Below are 14,248 nucleotides of genomic sequence, written 5' to 3' on the forward strand. Positions count from 1 at the left end.
AGCTCTTTTCTGAAAAGGCATTTCTTCCACTTTCTTTCTCAAATTTCTCCTAAGATTTTTGTTTTTCCATAAAGTTGATAAAAGTATTCAATCCTAGCAGGCCAGGGATCTCAGTGCTTGGGAAATGAGGCAGGAGGACCATGAGTCTGAGGAGAGAGACTATCGCAAAATATCAAAGTCACAGACCACACTAAAGCAAGCCAAACACGAAAAGCCACTTGTATAAAATGCAGAGCAATATATATATATATATACATATATATACATATGCATATATTATATATATGTGTGTGTGCGTAAAAGGAACTTTTAATTCATGTGATGTAAGGAGATTGGACAAATGTTTAGAGAACAGAAAAAGAAAATAGTTATTTTCATCTTGATGTCAAATGACAAAAACCTATACTTCATCAAGCAGCTGGCAACATGGTAAAGATGCTCCTTTCATAACATCTGTAGGAAGCTGGAAAGAAATGGACTTAGAGAGTGATCTTATCGAGTCAATCACACAAGACTCTACCTGCCAAGTGCCAAATTTAACATGATGATGCCCAGGGACTGTCTTCCAAAGAACAGCCTGAATATGATATGCATATATATATGATATGCATATATATATATATATGCATATATATATATATATATATTGCTCTGCAGGCATGTTGTTTCCTCCTGGGGAGGTATCTGGAGAATTCTCATGCAGAACGTCCATACTGTTTACTTTCCATCCAGTCTATGTTTTCCAGCTGTCTACCCTGCCTGGATACCACATCATAGAAATTCAACAGCTTTTTGGACAAAGATGAGTTGAGACAGACACATATAAAGAATAGCAATACGCTGCAAAGAACTAAAATCCATAGCACATCATCTTGAGATAGAAAATAGTTTTATGGCAGGCTCCTCACACATTAAATGGAGCAACATTTCCAAGTCTGAAGAAATGAGTGTTAAAAGAAGACAAAGGGCATCCTAGGTCACCCTCGAGTGCTCACCTCAATTGATGGAGCAAATGGCACATGATTATATTCTAAAACCCTCCTGAAGGAACTACTGAGTTATTGACCATGGGGTCAAGATGAGGTAAAGGTGGATTGTTGTATTCTTCTTTGATATACACAGCATACAGTATCCCTCTTTTGTATTTTCAGACAGGGTATGTAGCTCTATGAAGCCTGCCTTGAACTTGAAGTAACCCACCCATCACCCCCCTAAGTTCTAGAAATACTGGTGTGCACCAACTCATTCAGCTTCTGAACTATCTCTTAACCTCAGCCACTGAGAAAAACTAACAGGGAAGTTGTATTGGCACATAAAGAAGGAAATGGCCTGGGCTGTGTATCTACCTCTGTCCTAGATTTCTCTTGTGTGAGTTTCCCCTTATGGTGACTCTGGATGCTGTGCTAAGGCTCTGTAACTGTGTTCTGATTGTAATGCCTTCCACTGATCTTATGTGGAGAGGAGCTGAGATGATATACTTCGAATTCCAGAGCCTGCTCATGGTCAGAGCGCAGGTCTAATGTTGCCCAGCTTTTTTTGGTTCTTTTCTTAGTTAGGGTTTTACTGCTGTGAAGAGACATCATGACTGAGACAAGTTTTATAAAGGACAATATTTAATTGGGATTGGCTTACAGGTTCCGAGGTTCATCCCATTATCATCAAGGTGGGAGCAGGGCAGCATCTAGGCAGGCATGGTGCAGGCAGAGATGAGAGCCCTACATCTTCATCTGAAGGCTGCTAGTAGAAGATTTGCTTTCAGGCAGCTAGGATGAGGGTTTTATAGCTCACACCTACAGTAACACACCTACTACAACAAGGCCATACCTACTCCAACAGGGCCATACCTTCTAATAGTGCCACTCCCTTGGCTGAGCATATACAAACCATCACAGTTCTGTTTATTAAATGTGTCCATGATTGACTGAATTATCTTTCTTAAAATTGATATATTGTAATAAATAAAGATCTTAGTCTTTTTAACAAGAAGTGTTTATGCAGCCCATTCTTGCCTTGAGCACAGGCCACCTACTAAGTGCTGGGATTACAGGCATGTAGTACTACCACACCTGGCTTTTAACTTTTGTCATTTACAAATTGAGTCACTCTTGGAGACACATTTTGGTTTTATTCTGTTGATATAAGTTTCCTAATCTCTAGCAGCATTACTTTCTTGGTCAGTATTCTGAAAGACTCCCAATTTGATTAGAGGTAAGGGAGGGAACATAAAATAGTTATTGCTATGAGTAAATTAATACAATTTGGCCCCAAAATAGCTCAAAATCTTTTATTGGTACTCCATGACCCCTAGGAAAGAGAAGATTCCTTAAATATGGCTTTCAGAGTTCCCATTAACATACCTTTACCAGGAACATCAATGCACACTCAACATTCATCAGGCTGCCTATGTCTTCTAGGTCCTTAGCTGAAGCCCACTCTCAGCTTGGAGAGGAGTTTGAGCCAGAACAGCTGAGTTGAACCAGCCAGCCAGAATTCAGAAAGAGCTAGAAAGGGTTGGCTTATTCAGCAGTAAGTCTCAGAGGATGAAAACACTCTAGGCCTAGATTAGTTTGTATGGACACTAGAAACAATTATGTCAGGGGAATCAAAGTTACATTTTACAGGGTTTGAATACCAGCATCCACATGACAGCTTATAGCTGTTTGTAACTCCAGTTCCAGAAGATCTGATGGCCTTTCTTGGCACCAGGCACCATCATAGTATTGTATAGACATACAGGCAAGCACAATACCCATACACATAAAATAAAAACAATTTAAAAAAATGGAATGATCAGCATTCTCAAAGCTAGGTTAGGAGAGATGGGGGGATGAAATGGATGAAGCCAGATAGGAACTGGCTCTTGGTGAAGATTATCCTTCTCCACATGCAGAGGGTATCTGTCCACCTTCATTCTGTCTGGTTGGTTGCTGGGTCTCTTATGCACTCTCATATTGTTCTCTCTACCTGTGGACAAGCCATAGTTTGTAAAAGTTTGTGAGCATATATTATTAAACATTTAAAATAAAATCACTGGCTTCTGCATGGAAAGTTGCAAATGTTGACTACACTTGTAATGAAGACAGACAGCTCTTTTTGCAATATTTTGCCTCTAACTTACAGGAAAATCAATGCAAAATATATTTTAGACATGTACTATTACTGGTGTATATCCGTTTTTTTTTTCAAATATCATTTGTATTCAAAGCAGGTTGGTTTTTTTTTTTTTCCCAGTGTGAGTGCAGTATGTTCTAGATTAGAAGGGAAGAGAGTACTCCACAGAGTGTGTTTTTCCTTTGTTCTGCTTTGTACTGGCTTTGACAATTCAGGAACACTATTATCTCTGGCTGAGTGATGTTTAGATAAAAATAGTGGCCATTTGTGAAGGTATGTCACTGCTGAACTCTGTGTCCCAGAGAAAGTCACTCTGTGTAGTCTTGCCCCAGTCAGACCTCGGGTCTGATTCAAAAGCTTAAGGCAGGCAAAGTCTAAAAAGTCAAATAAGAGAGTAATTTCAAACTTCCCTCTTCCATGTGAGGCCTCTTCTGTAATGATTACTCTCTTATATCTAAAATTCTGCCATGCTCAAATAAGAGGAAACCACGTAATTGCAAAAGAAGTTAAAACAACGCGGTGGACAGCAGTTATGTAGCTGCTGCTGTTCAGCTGAGTGTGGAGGAGGTGGAGTGTGGAATACTGAATCCAGGCACTGTGGTTTCTAAGTTCCAGCACTGGCAGCCGGAGGCTTTGCACATCAAAGTAATCTGCCACCTCTACAGGCTTGACACCAAGTAAATAGAATTATTGATTAAGAAACCTGACGGTGGGGAACCATTTCGATTTTCGGTTTTCGGATGTAATTTTGGATGCTTGCCTGCCTTGCTCTCTGCTGAGAGCCTGAGGAGGTGTCTCTTCAGAAATTCTCTGTGGTCTGCTGCCAACAGTAAGCCCCCTGGGTAAGTTAATAAACAAGAAAGAAAAGAAAAAGAAGAGACCCTAACTCTGTGTTTGAGAAATGTGCAGTGTTTATAAAGGAACAGCCCTGCCAGTTCAAGCATAGGCAGAAAACAGCTGGGCAGCAAAACACAGAGAACATAATGTGTTTAAAACAGGATGTGGAGGAAGAGGGGTAGGTCATAGAGAGACCACAGTGCCTGGGGCCTGGAATCTCATCATTGCTATATGTATTTAATTTGTATTTAGTATAGGATAATAGCAAACTTATTTAATCTCAAGGAAAGTGGGGGCAATACAATATTCACTTCATTTTGGTCCTTTAGGTTAAACTTCTAGTTACAATTTCCTTTTCTCAGTGATAAGATCTAAAAACAAAAACAAAAACAAAAAATCTCAGCTAGGTGATACTGGCACATATCTTGAGACCCACATTAGAGAGGCAGAGGCAGTCAAATCACTGAATTCGAGGTTAGCCTGTTCTACAGAGCTATTTGTAAGACAGCCAGGGTTACACAGAGAAACCTAGAAAACTAGAATACACACACACACACACACACACACACACACACATACACACACACACACACACACACACACACACACACACACACACAAAACAACCAAAGTTCCCAAACCAACCAAATAATCAAATATCTCAGATGTTGCACAATATTTTCTTGAGGAAGAGATTGGTAAGCAACGGAGATATAAATATAGTGTCTAAGCTATATGTAGGCATTGTAATCGAGGCCACATGTGTTATGTGACAGGCTTTTCCTGGGAGGATGAAACACACACACATTTATTTACTCACCCCAACATTGAGTCAGCAAAAGCCTTAACTAATGAAGGCTCCAACATCCAAATTGATGAAGCAATGATTTGTTTTTTTCTTGAGCTTAGTATCAGAAGCATGGGAGAGGGATTACTTACAAGGAGCAGGTATGACTCAAAAGCCACTCAGCTATATCACCACAAACCCCACCTCCACCTGGGGACACTCTGAAAGCTGCAGCACAGAAACAACTACACAGCTTTTGGCCAGTTCCGCAGTTTAAACATCATCTTTCCACACTTTGGCTGGTCAGTCTCCACCCAGAAATCTTACTCCCTTTTGTAACTCTTGGTAAAACTTCTATTTTTTTTCCTTAGACATGTAAACTTTTGTTTAGTTCCTGTTTGTCACCTGAAGCTCACGAGCCTTTTCTTCCTTCCTGGGACAAATATTTCCATTTGAAGGTAATGTTGCAATTCAGAGGAACATACCATGTAACAACACAGCATACACAATAATAGAAAAGTGGGGTGGGGTGGGGGTGGGGTGGCAAGCCAAGGCATGTAGTCATCTTTTGTAAGTTGGCAGATTAAAGGAAAAGGATTTTCTTGTAGTTTCCTTGTAGATCTAATATGAACTTCTGACGCCCAGAACTGTAAGATAACAGCCTTGTGTTATTTATAAACTACTAGGTTATGCTAATTTGTTTAGATACTAAATTAGGCATAATAGAAGAGTCATTATTTGTTTGGATCCTTTCTCTAAATTTGTATTCTCTGATTAAAATGTGGCTATGATTACAATATACATATTTTCTCCAGTCTTAGGAACTAACATCTTACTGGTCAGGTGGCAAAGGTATTACATGGTACTACTCACTCCTTTGAGGAGCTCAGACATCGACTTGAATGTCACCTACTTGGAAGAACATGTCATGGAGACTGATATGGTGGCACATTCCTGTAATCCTGGCATTTTGGGTGCAGAAACAGAAGGATGGTCATGAGTTTGGGGCCAACCTAGTCTCTCTAGTGAGTGAGTTCTAGGCCAGAGCTACCTAACAAGACTCCGTCAAAAAACAATTCATATTATAGATTAGCTTTATTTTCATAAGAGTTAAATTTTTATACCATTGGCTCAGGTGTATCACATCACTCTTTGTGTGTGTGTGTGTGTGTGTAGACTCCCAGATAGGAAATCCATCCCTGCTGTGTGAAGATCTGTCCTGTGCACTTGCCTCAGGCATTGTATCCCATCCACCTCCCCCAGGCAGCACTGTCCACTTCCACTGCAAACCCAAGCCCTGCCTCCTAAGGAACACCTGTGGAGACTTGTGAGTCTTCCACAGACTTCTGAGGATCTTCACTAAGAACCTTACTACCTTACTACTCTTGCTCTCAGAAGCTGCACCTAACCCTTGCTTAGCTGGGATTACTTTTGATAGCCTACTCCTGAATAAATACTGGTTCTCCACCAGACAGAATTCCCCAAGCATTGTTTGACTGACCCATAACCTGACATGTTGGTAGAGTAGCAAACAGAGATTCAAACACCCTGTCAACAAAAGCTTGATAGATATAGATACAAGAAAATCTACCAATCAGATGTTTCAGTCCCATTGCAAAAACACAAACAATGTGAATGACCAAGGCGATAGGTCACCACCTATTCTGGCTAGTTTCATGTTAACTTGACATGAACTATAATCATCTGAGAGGATGGAATCTCAATTGAGAAAATGCCTTTGTAAGATCTGGCAATAGGGCATTTTCTTAGTGATTGGTAAGGAAGAATCCAGACCACTGTGGATGGTGCCATTCCTGGGCTGGTGGTTTGGGATTCTATAAGAAGTAGGTTGGACAAACCAGAGGGAGCAAGCCAATAAGCAGCATCCCTTCATGGCCTCTGCATTAGCTTCTACCTACCTGTTCCAGCCCTGTTTGTGTTCCTGTCCTGACTTCCTTACATGAAGAACAGTGATATGGAAGTTTAAGTCATATAAAACCTTTCCTTCCCAACTTGCTTTTTTGTCAAGGTATTCCACTGAAGAAATAGAAACCCTAATACACCACCCAAAGTTACCGTCCCCATAGCATTGTTCTCTAGCAAATTAACTTATATGATTTACAAGGCAATGATTTCAGAAAAGCAGTTATAAATATATTTAAGGAACTCAAAGAAGATATAAATGATTGCCAGAATAAACACCCAAGGACACTATCAGTTCAGTGAAGTAAGGGAAACAATTCTAGATATAAAAGTAGAATTTGATAAAGAGAGAATGTCTGAGGAAAAGTCAAATTGACTCTAACTCTATGTGAGAAATTCATTGAATCAAACAAAAAGCTCAATGACAATAGAATAGGTCAATGGAAGAAAGAATATCAATGCCAACGACAAGATAAAGAAAATGGGTCACTCAGTCAAGGAAAATGTTAAATATAAAAATACCTATGAATGGAATATGCAGGGACTTTGGAACACTCTAAAAGACAAAGTCTAGAAATAATAGGCACAGGAGTAGAATAAACCCAAATCCAAGGCACAGAAAATATTTTCAACAAAACCATAGAAGAAAACCTTCCTAATCTAAAGATAGAGTTGCCTATGGACATGTAAAAGGCATGCAGAGCACCAAATAGACAGAACCAAAAGAAATATCCACATTATGTAATAGTCAAAACACTAACACTTTGTTTACAGAACAAGGAAATGATATTGAAAGCTATAAGAGAGGTGAGCCCATCAGAATGACAGTCAATTGGTCTATGGAGACTTTCAAAGTCAGTGTGGCTTGAATTACCATTCCGCAGGTTCTAAAAGATCATAGACACTAACTAAAACAACACCACCATCAACACCACCACCACCAAAACCAAAACCAACAAAATAAAACAAAACAAAAAAACTTACCAGATATAACTGATGGAGAAAAAAGATTGCATTATAGAAGCATGTTATGGGAATGTCAGCCTCTAAACTGGAATACTTTAGTATGAAGAGAGAGATAAGAGCCCCAGGCAGACCCAAGGAATAAACAATTCTACAAAAGTCAGTCAAAAGGACTAAGAAAGCACCACAGAACAACTGACAGAGATTAATGCACATCTTTCAATAATAACTCTATTAAAGTTCTCAATTCCCCTGTACAGGGCCATAAACTAACAGGTTGGTTTAGAAACAGGATCTGTATTTTGTTGTTTCGTCATCAAAGATAGACACTACCTCAAGATAACAGGATGAAAAGAGGAATTCTAAGCAAATGAGACTAGGTAGCAAGGAGGCACGACTATTCTAATATCTGACAAAATAGACTTCAAATCAAAACTAGCCAGAAAGGGCACCTTTAAATTGATGGTGTATTTTAAAGAAACTCCACTGTGTTAGGTGTTTCCTCATGCCATTGACAGCAAAATGGTAGTTCTGGTACAGGATTCAAAAATGACACTTCATCATCTCTTTGGTCTTCTTTAATTTAATAGTTCTTAATTTTTAGCATTACAGGCCAGTTATGCTGTCAAATAAAATGTAATTTAGGTTGGTTCTGATGTTCCTTCTCAATAAAATAGTCTTTGCAGACACCACTGTCCCCTGTACTGGCTTGTTGTCAGGCTTGGCTGGCTTCTGCATGGTCTTTGTTTCTGTAAGCTCTTGAGCACTGTCTCAGCTGAGCTGTTTGCAGAAAAGTCTCAAAGCCAGCAGAAAACTTCAGTGCTCTGAACACCAGACAAAAGAAGGTTATTCCTTTCAGAGAATTATTCCGGCACTCAGGCACCAGGGTGTTTTTTTTTGTCACATGTCAGAATAGTAATGGTTGCAAGTCTATATAGAGAGAAATTTGATAGAATTCCACCTTGTAGCATGCAGGTTATCCAAGGCATCCTAGCTTATCCAATGCAAACAGTGGACCAAACATAGTTTCCCACCTGTAGTGAGTGGTTGGATGGCAAGTGTGGGGTTTTTGGGGTGAAGGAAAGTGGAACATTATGAAAGCCATGGAGTGTTTTAGGCTCAGGAACTGCAAGACCAGGAAGGAGACTAACATTGTCAACTGTGGACAATGGCAATGTGTTTGATTGTAGTTACCGTCTGTATGTAGTCCCAGAGTACCTATGGTGAGAAGGCAGGCCGAGACAGAAATACCCCAGAAGCTTACAGGTCAGAACAACTGTAACTCAAGTCAGAGATGCCCCTTCCCACAAGGACAGTGACTGACTTTATCCTCTGATCTCCACATGTATGCTGTGCCACATGCATACATGGTACACACACATAATAAACACGGACAGGTGGACCAAGCCAGCTCAGTCAGTCAACAAGGTCTCAAGGGAGGGAGTGAGGGTTGAAAAAGAAAGACAGACAAAATGATCACGTGTCTCCAGCCAGTGCTGAGGCTGAGACTGCTTTCTGTCTCTGCAGCCTGCTTTTATATCATCCTAGGTCCTTCCAAAACACACGGTCAGTTCTTAGATCAAAGCCAAAGTCAAGTGAAGTAGTGAACAAGGAGGTCACACAAGATAATAATGAAGTAAAGCAGTAAGCAAAGAGATCACATAAGGTAGTGATCTATAAAAATCCAGCAAAGCAGTAAACAAAGCCCCATGGTTTCTGTTCCTAATATTCTTATCTGAGCCCACATCCTTGTCCAAGCCCAGTGACAAATGCCACATTTCTAGAAGCAGCACCAAAAGCTCTTAACAACTGGCTTAAAAAAATTACATAAGAAAAATAAAATCATATATATATTTGAGGAATGTATCAGAAAATGAGAGTGTCCTCTTTCCACTGTGCCATTTCAGGAGCCACCGTTCTCTTATTACTGGTGTCAAACTGACTTGATTACAAGCTTCATCCACTCTAGGTACCATTCCTCCTCATCGAAAAGATGTACAGTGTGGGAATAAACTGTGTGATCACTTATGTGTTATGTTTTCATCATAATCTCTCAATAGAGCATTTCCAAGCTGTACAAACAAAATGGCTGGGGCGAGAGGGAATGGGAGAGATGGCCAGCTTTCCGCAGCCTTTGTCCCTGCTGAGCCTCAGGCAGTGGTTCTTGGTCAGATGATTGATGAAATGAAGTGTCTCTGGTGTATTGATGGGGAGAGGCAAACAGTATAGGCATAAGGTTTATAGACTGTTACCACTGTTTTCTAAATTGCATTTTGTTGTTCTTTAGAGAAACACTAGGAAGGCTGTTTTATGTGTCATCACCAGCATGATGAGCCCTTGTGAAAACCATGACATAGGGTCAGTTATTTCCTGTTTTCAGTTTGAATTCAGAGAATCCCCGTAGGTGTGACTTACCCCTGCTCTTGCCCCTCTTCCTATTTCTCTCTTGCCCACAGTAAGGATAAAGACACTCTTAAGGAAAGGAAGTAAATGTACTAAAAGTGAACTAAGGCAGACAGAGCATCTGCACCTACTTTAGTTCATTTGGATGTTTTGGAGCACAGAGCTCTAGGTCAGTCTGACCAAAGAAGCTGAGCCTCACTGAGCATTCTCACACTCCAGGCTTCTCGGCAAGTGTTAAGTTCCAGTTTCTGGGAAGAGCTTTCCAATCTTACCACGAAGTCAACTGTCTGCTGTGCCTGGGACAAAGCAGTGTACCTGTTGTCTCAAGGAAATGGTGGCCCTTGGGGAGTTTGTTTTTATTGATTCTGTCTCTTTTATACCATAAATAATAAAATAGGTTATATATTCATAGAAACTTGCATCTACGTTCAGGAGTTACCCAAACGTAATATGCAGATTGGAGGAGATGTTGATGTTGGTGACAATAAGCACTGAGGAAAAGGGTAGACTCAAAGGTCTTATCATGAACAATATGTACAAATACAATATTTATCCTGCAATGGACAAAGCATAGGAAAAGTGTGTTGCCTCTTGGAAAAAGAGGCTATTCTGTAACAAATCTGCTTTGGTTTTTACCCCCTGTTATCACCCTGGAGCTGAGAAATCACATTATCTGATTCAAGAAAGCTTAGATGCCCCACAGCCATTAGGATTAAATATAACAAAATAAGTCATTCCCTTCTGGCCCCTAAGCCATCGCATTAACAAAACCTGGCCTGCTCTAAATGCTGGTTCTCATTTGTAGGTAAAAGGAAAACAAACGTTGATGACTACTTCAGCAGCTGCAAAGAAAAGAATTATTGTTTCCTTCCTTCTTTGGCTCCCTCGAGTTCTCAGGAGGTGCCGAAGAAAAATCAGCACCAGATGGCTCTCAAAGAGATGATGCTCAAATTTTAAATTTATGGCCCATTTCTGGAAGACAATCTGAAGGTGGCCCAAGTTTCAAATCACTTCCAGACCAGACTCACAGGAGAATGCCTCTTGCTTTGGCTTACAAAGCTGGTCTCACGGTTCTCCGGTTTGCTAGTGCTGTTTGATTGCAGCACAGGGAGACTGTGACGGGAACTGCCACAATGGGGACCCACCTTAGCTCCTATGTAAACATTGCCAAGTCACTTTGGAAACATTCTCTTCGTGTATGTTAGTGGCAACAGAGAGCAGCTTCTGTATGTGGCAACCTTGGTTTAACTTAGTCTATCAGCAGACTAGTAAGCAACAGTCAGACAATCCAGTGCTTTCTACAACTAATGGTACGATTGTGTGTTTTGAATGGGGAGAACAAGGGTGAGAGAATTCTAGAAGCAAGAGGAGAGCTATGGTTTGGAGAGATTGAGCGGTTTCCGATTGTGAAAGATCAGGAAGGTGAACATGTAATTTGACTACACTTTTAAACCGGGGGCCTCTAATATCTGATTAGAGTTAGAAGAGGCCATCCAGGGGCAGCAGGCTTTGTGACAGTGAAGTGGGGGAGGCTGTGAAGCACACTGCCAAATCTGACGCTGCACAAGCTAACGCTGCCTCAAGGGCACTGTGACAGAAACTTCACTGTCAGGTAAGTATTTGGGTGGAGAACTCTTTACAAGTTCCCTCACTACAGGCCATGGCTCTCTGTTGTCATGTCTACTCTTACCAAAGTATCTTCAATTTCTAAAACAGTGGGCAAGGAAAAGGAGTGCTTGCCCGTCCTCCCATCATTTGGGAGGTGGAGGAAGGAGGATCACAAATTCAAGGTCACCCTTGGCCTTGTAATGAGTTTGAAGGCTGTCTAGGCTACATGAAACCATGTCTTTAAAAGAAACACCAGACTTTGTTCTTCGTTGTATTCTCACCAGTTAAAGTGTATCTGGTGTTAGCATTCCATCTACGGACTGCCCAACAGTTACCTAGCAACAGCCAGGTAGGCCTGGCTTCCTATAAAAGGGGCTGTTTGGCCCCTCCTCCCTCTCTCTGCCCCTTTTCTCTCTCTGATTCTCTTCCCTTCCTGCTCTTCCCTTTCTCTCCTCTCTCTTTCTCTCCCTCCCTCTTCTGTCTTTCTGTCTCTACACCTTTTTTTTTTTTGGTTTTTTCGAGACAGGGTTTCTCGGTATAGCCCTGGCTGTCCTGGAGCTCACTTTGAAGACCAGGCTGGCCTCGAACTCAGAAATCCGCCTGCCTTCTTAACTCCTCTTTCTGGAGAAAGGAGGCCCAGCATGGGCCCACTAACGCACCCCTTCCACCTCACCATCCTATTTGATGTTTGATACAAAGTATATCCTTGACTCTTCTTATAAAACACAACACCTGAAGGGTGGGGGTGGCGTGGGCCTGAAGAGATGGCACAGCTGTTAAGAAAAAGTGCTGGGATTTTTTTAATTGAATATTTTCTTTATTTACATTTCAAATGTTATCCCCTTTCCTGGTCCCGCCCCCCCCAGCCCCCCTGCCCCCAAACCCCCTCCCCCCTCTCCCTGCTTCTATGAGGGTGTCCAACACCCACCCACCCACCCACTCCTGCCTCCCTTCCCTGGCATTCCCCTACACTAAGGCATCTAGCCTTCACAGGACCAAGGGCCTCTCTTCCCATCAATGCCCGGCAAGGCCATCTAAAAGTGCTGTTCTTATACAACCACCTGTAACTCTAGCTCTAGGATATCTGCTGTCCCCATTTGGCCTCCCCTCACACGGTATTCACACACACAAATTCACATGTGAGCATACTAGCACTTTGTATGTATGTATGTATGTATGTATGTATGTATGCATGTTTGTATGTAAGTGCAAGCAAGCACACACTTTAAAATAAAACAAATCCTTACAAACAGTGCGCCTGGCATACAGAGATTGCAAAGTGCTTATTTAGTTCTGGAATGACATGTGTTTACAGTTAGCATTCCTTCTGTTCTTGCTATAGACAACAAAGAATCAACTACTTATTCAGAGTTAAGGGGAATGATCTGTGGTTGTCATTATTCTTAGTCTTTTCTAATCATAACATTATTTTAGAGAGTGAAAAAGTGGTCATAGCACAGTTAGGGCTCTTAAAATCCTACTTGCTGCCTCTAAGTTACTTGGTTGTGGCTCTTCACTTTGGCTGTCTTAGACCTGCAACCTGACCTATACTGTATTAAGTCTTAGCTTGTTCACTTATTTCCTTTCTGCCCACCATCTTAGCTCAAAGTTTTACAAGTTTGTTTACTTTTATACTTCAGTACTCAGAACAGTGCATAATACTCAGTGAATATTTGCTAAAAGAATGTAGAAGCAAATATACATATATCTATATCATATGATTAACTTATTTTATGTATATGAGGGCTCTATCTGGATGTATACCTGTGTGTAGAAGAGGGAATCGGACCCCATTATATTTGATTGTGAGCTATTATGTGGTTGCTGAAATTTGAACTCAGGACCTCTGGAAGAGTAGACAGTGTTCTTAACCACTAAGCCATTTCTCCAGAGGTGAATATTTTATTTTTCCATTTTAAAAATAATTTGTTCCTTTTTGAACAACAAAAAAGTCTAGTTATCACTGAAGGACACAATTTCAGCAATATAAAAGTATACTTTTACTTTATAATTCTTTGCTTTATAATCCATTGTAGTTCTTTAAAAATATTTTAATAGGAAGTACTTTTTAGGAAGAGTCTTATGCATCCCTGGTCACATCCTAAAGGCATCATTGCCAGGGGCAGATCCAGGTGATCTAGAGGCTCTGCTGGGTGCTGAGGACCAAGTAATTGTGTGCAGGATGAATTGTATGTGTGTATATGTGGGTGTAGGTGTATATAGTTGGTGTATGTGTGATGTATGTGTGGTATGTATATATTGTATGTAGAAAATATATAGTGTGTATAATGTGTGTGGAATGTCTATGTGTACATGTATGTGTGTTTGTATATGTGTATGTATGGTATAAATACATAGTATATGCAGCATATATATATACATATATATATATTATGCAGTATATTTGTATAGCTCATGGTATATATATATATATATATATATATACATATATATATATATATATATATATAATGTGTATGTGGTATATGTACCATGTGCATATGTGTGTGTATATGCTGTGTGTGCATGTGTTATGTGTGCATTTTTATGGCATGTGCATATGTGGTGTGTGTATGCACATGTGTGTGATGTATATGTGTGTGTGTATGTATATGT

General features: G+C 40.5%; 1 long non-coding RNA gene across 1 annotated transcript in view; it reads right to left on the reverse strand.

Moving 5' to 3' along the window:
* Window positions 1-2,273: 2,273 nt before the first annotated feature.
* 4931428L18Rik (RIKEN cDNA 4931428L18 gene) overlaps window positions 2,274-14,248 on the reverse strand; it is an 81,579-nt gene continuing 69,604 nt past the window's right edge. The window contains exon 3 of the long non-coding RNA NR_033445.1: window positions 2,274-2,964. This is a non-coding gene — a long non-coding RNA (RIKEN cDNA 4931428L18 gene). The remainder of the gene's footprint in view (window positions 2,965-14,248) is intronic.

Source organism: Mus musculus, chromosome 1 (genome assembly GCF_000001635.26).
Source record: "Mus musculus strain C57BL/6J chromosome 1, GRCm38.p6 C57BL/6J".
NCBI lineage: Eukaryota > Metazoa > Chordata > Mammalia > Rodentia > Muridae > Mus > Mus musculus.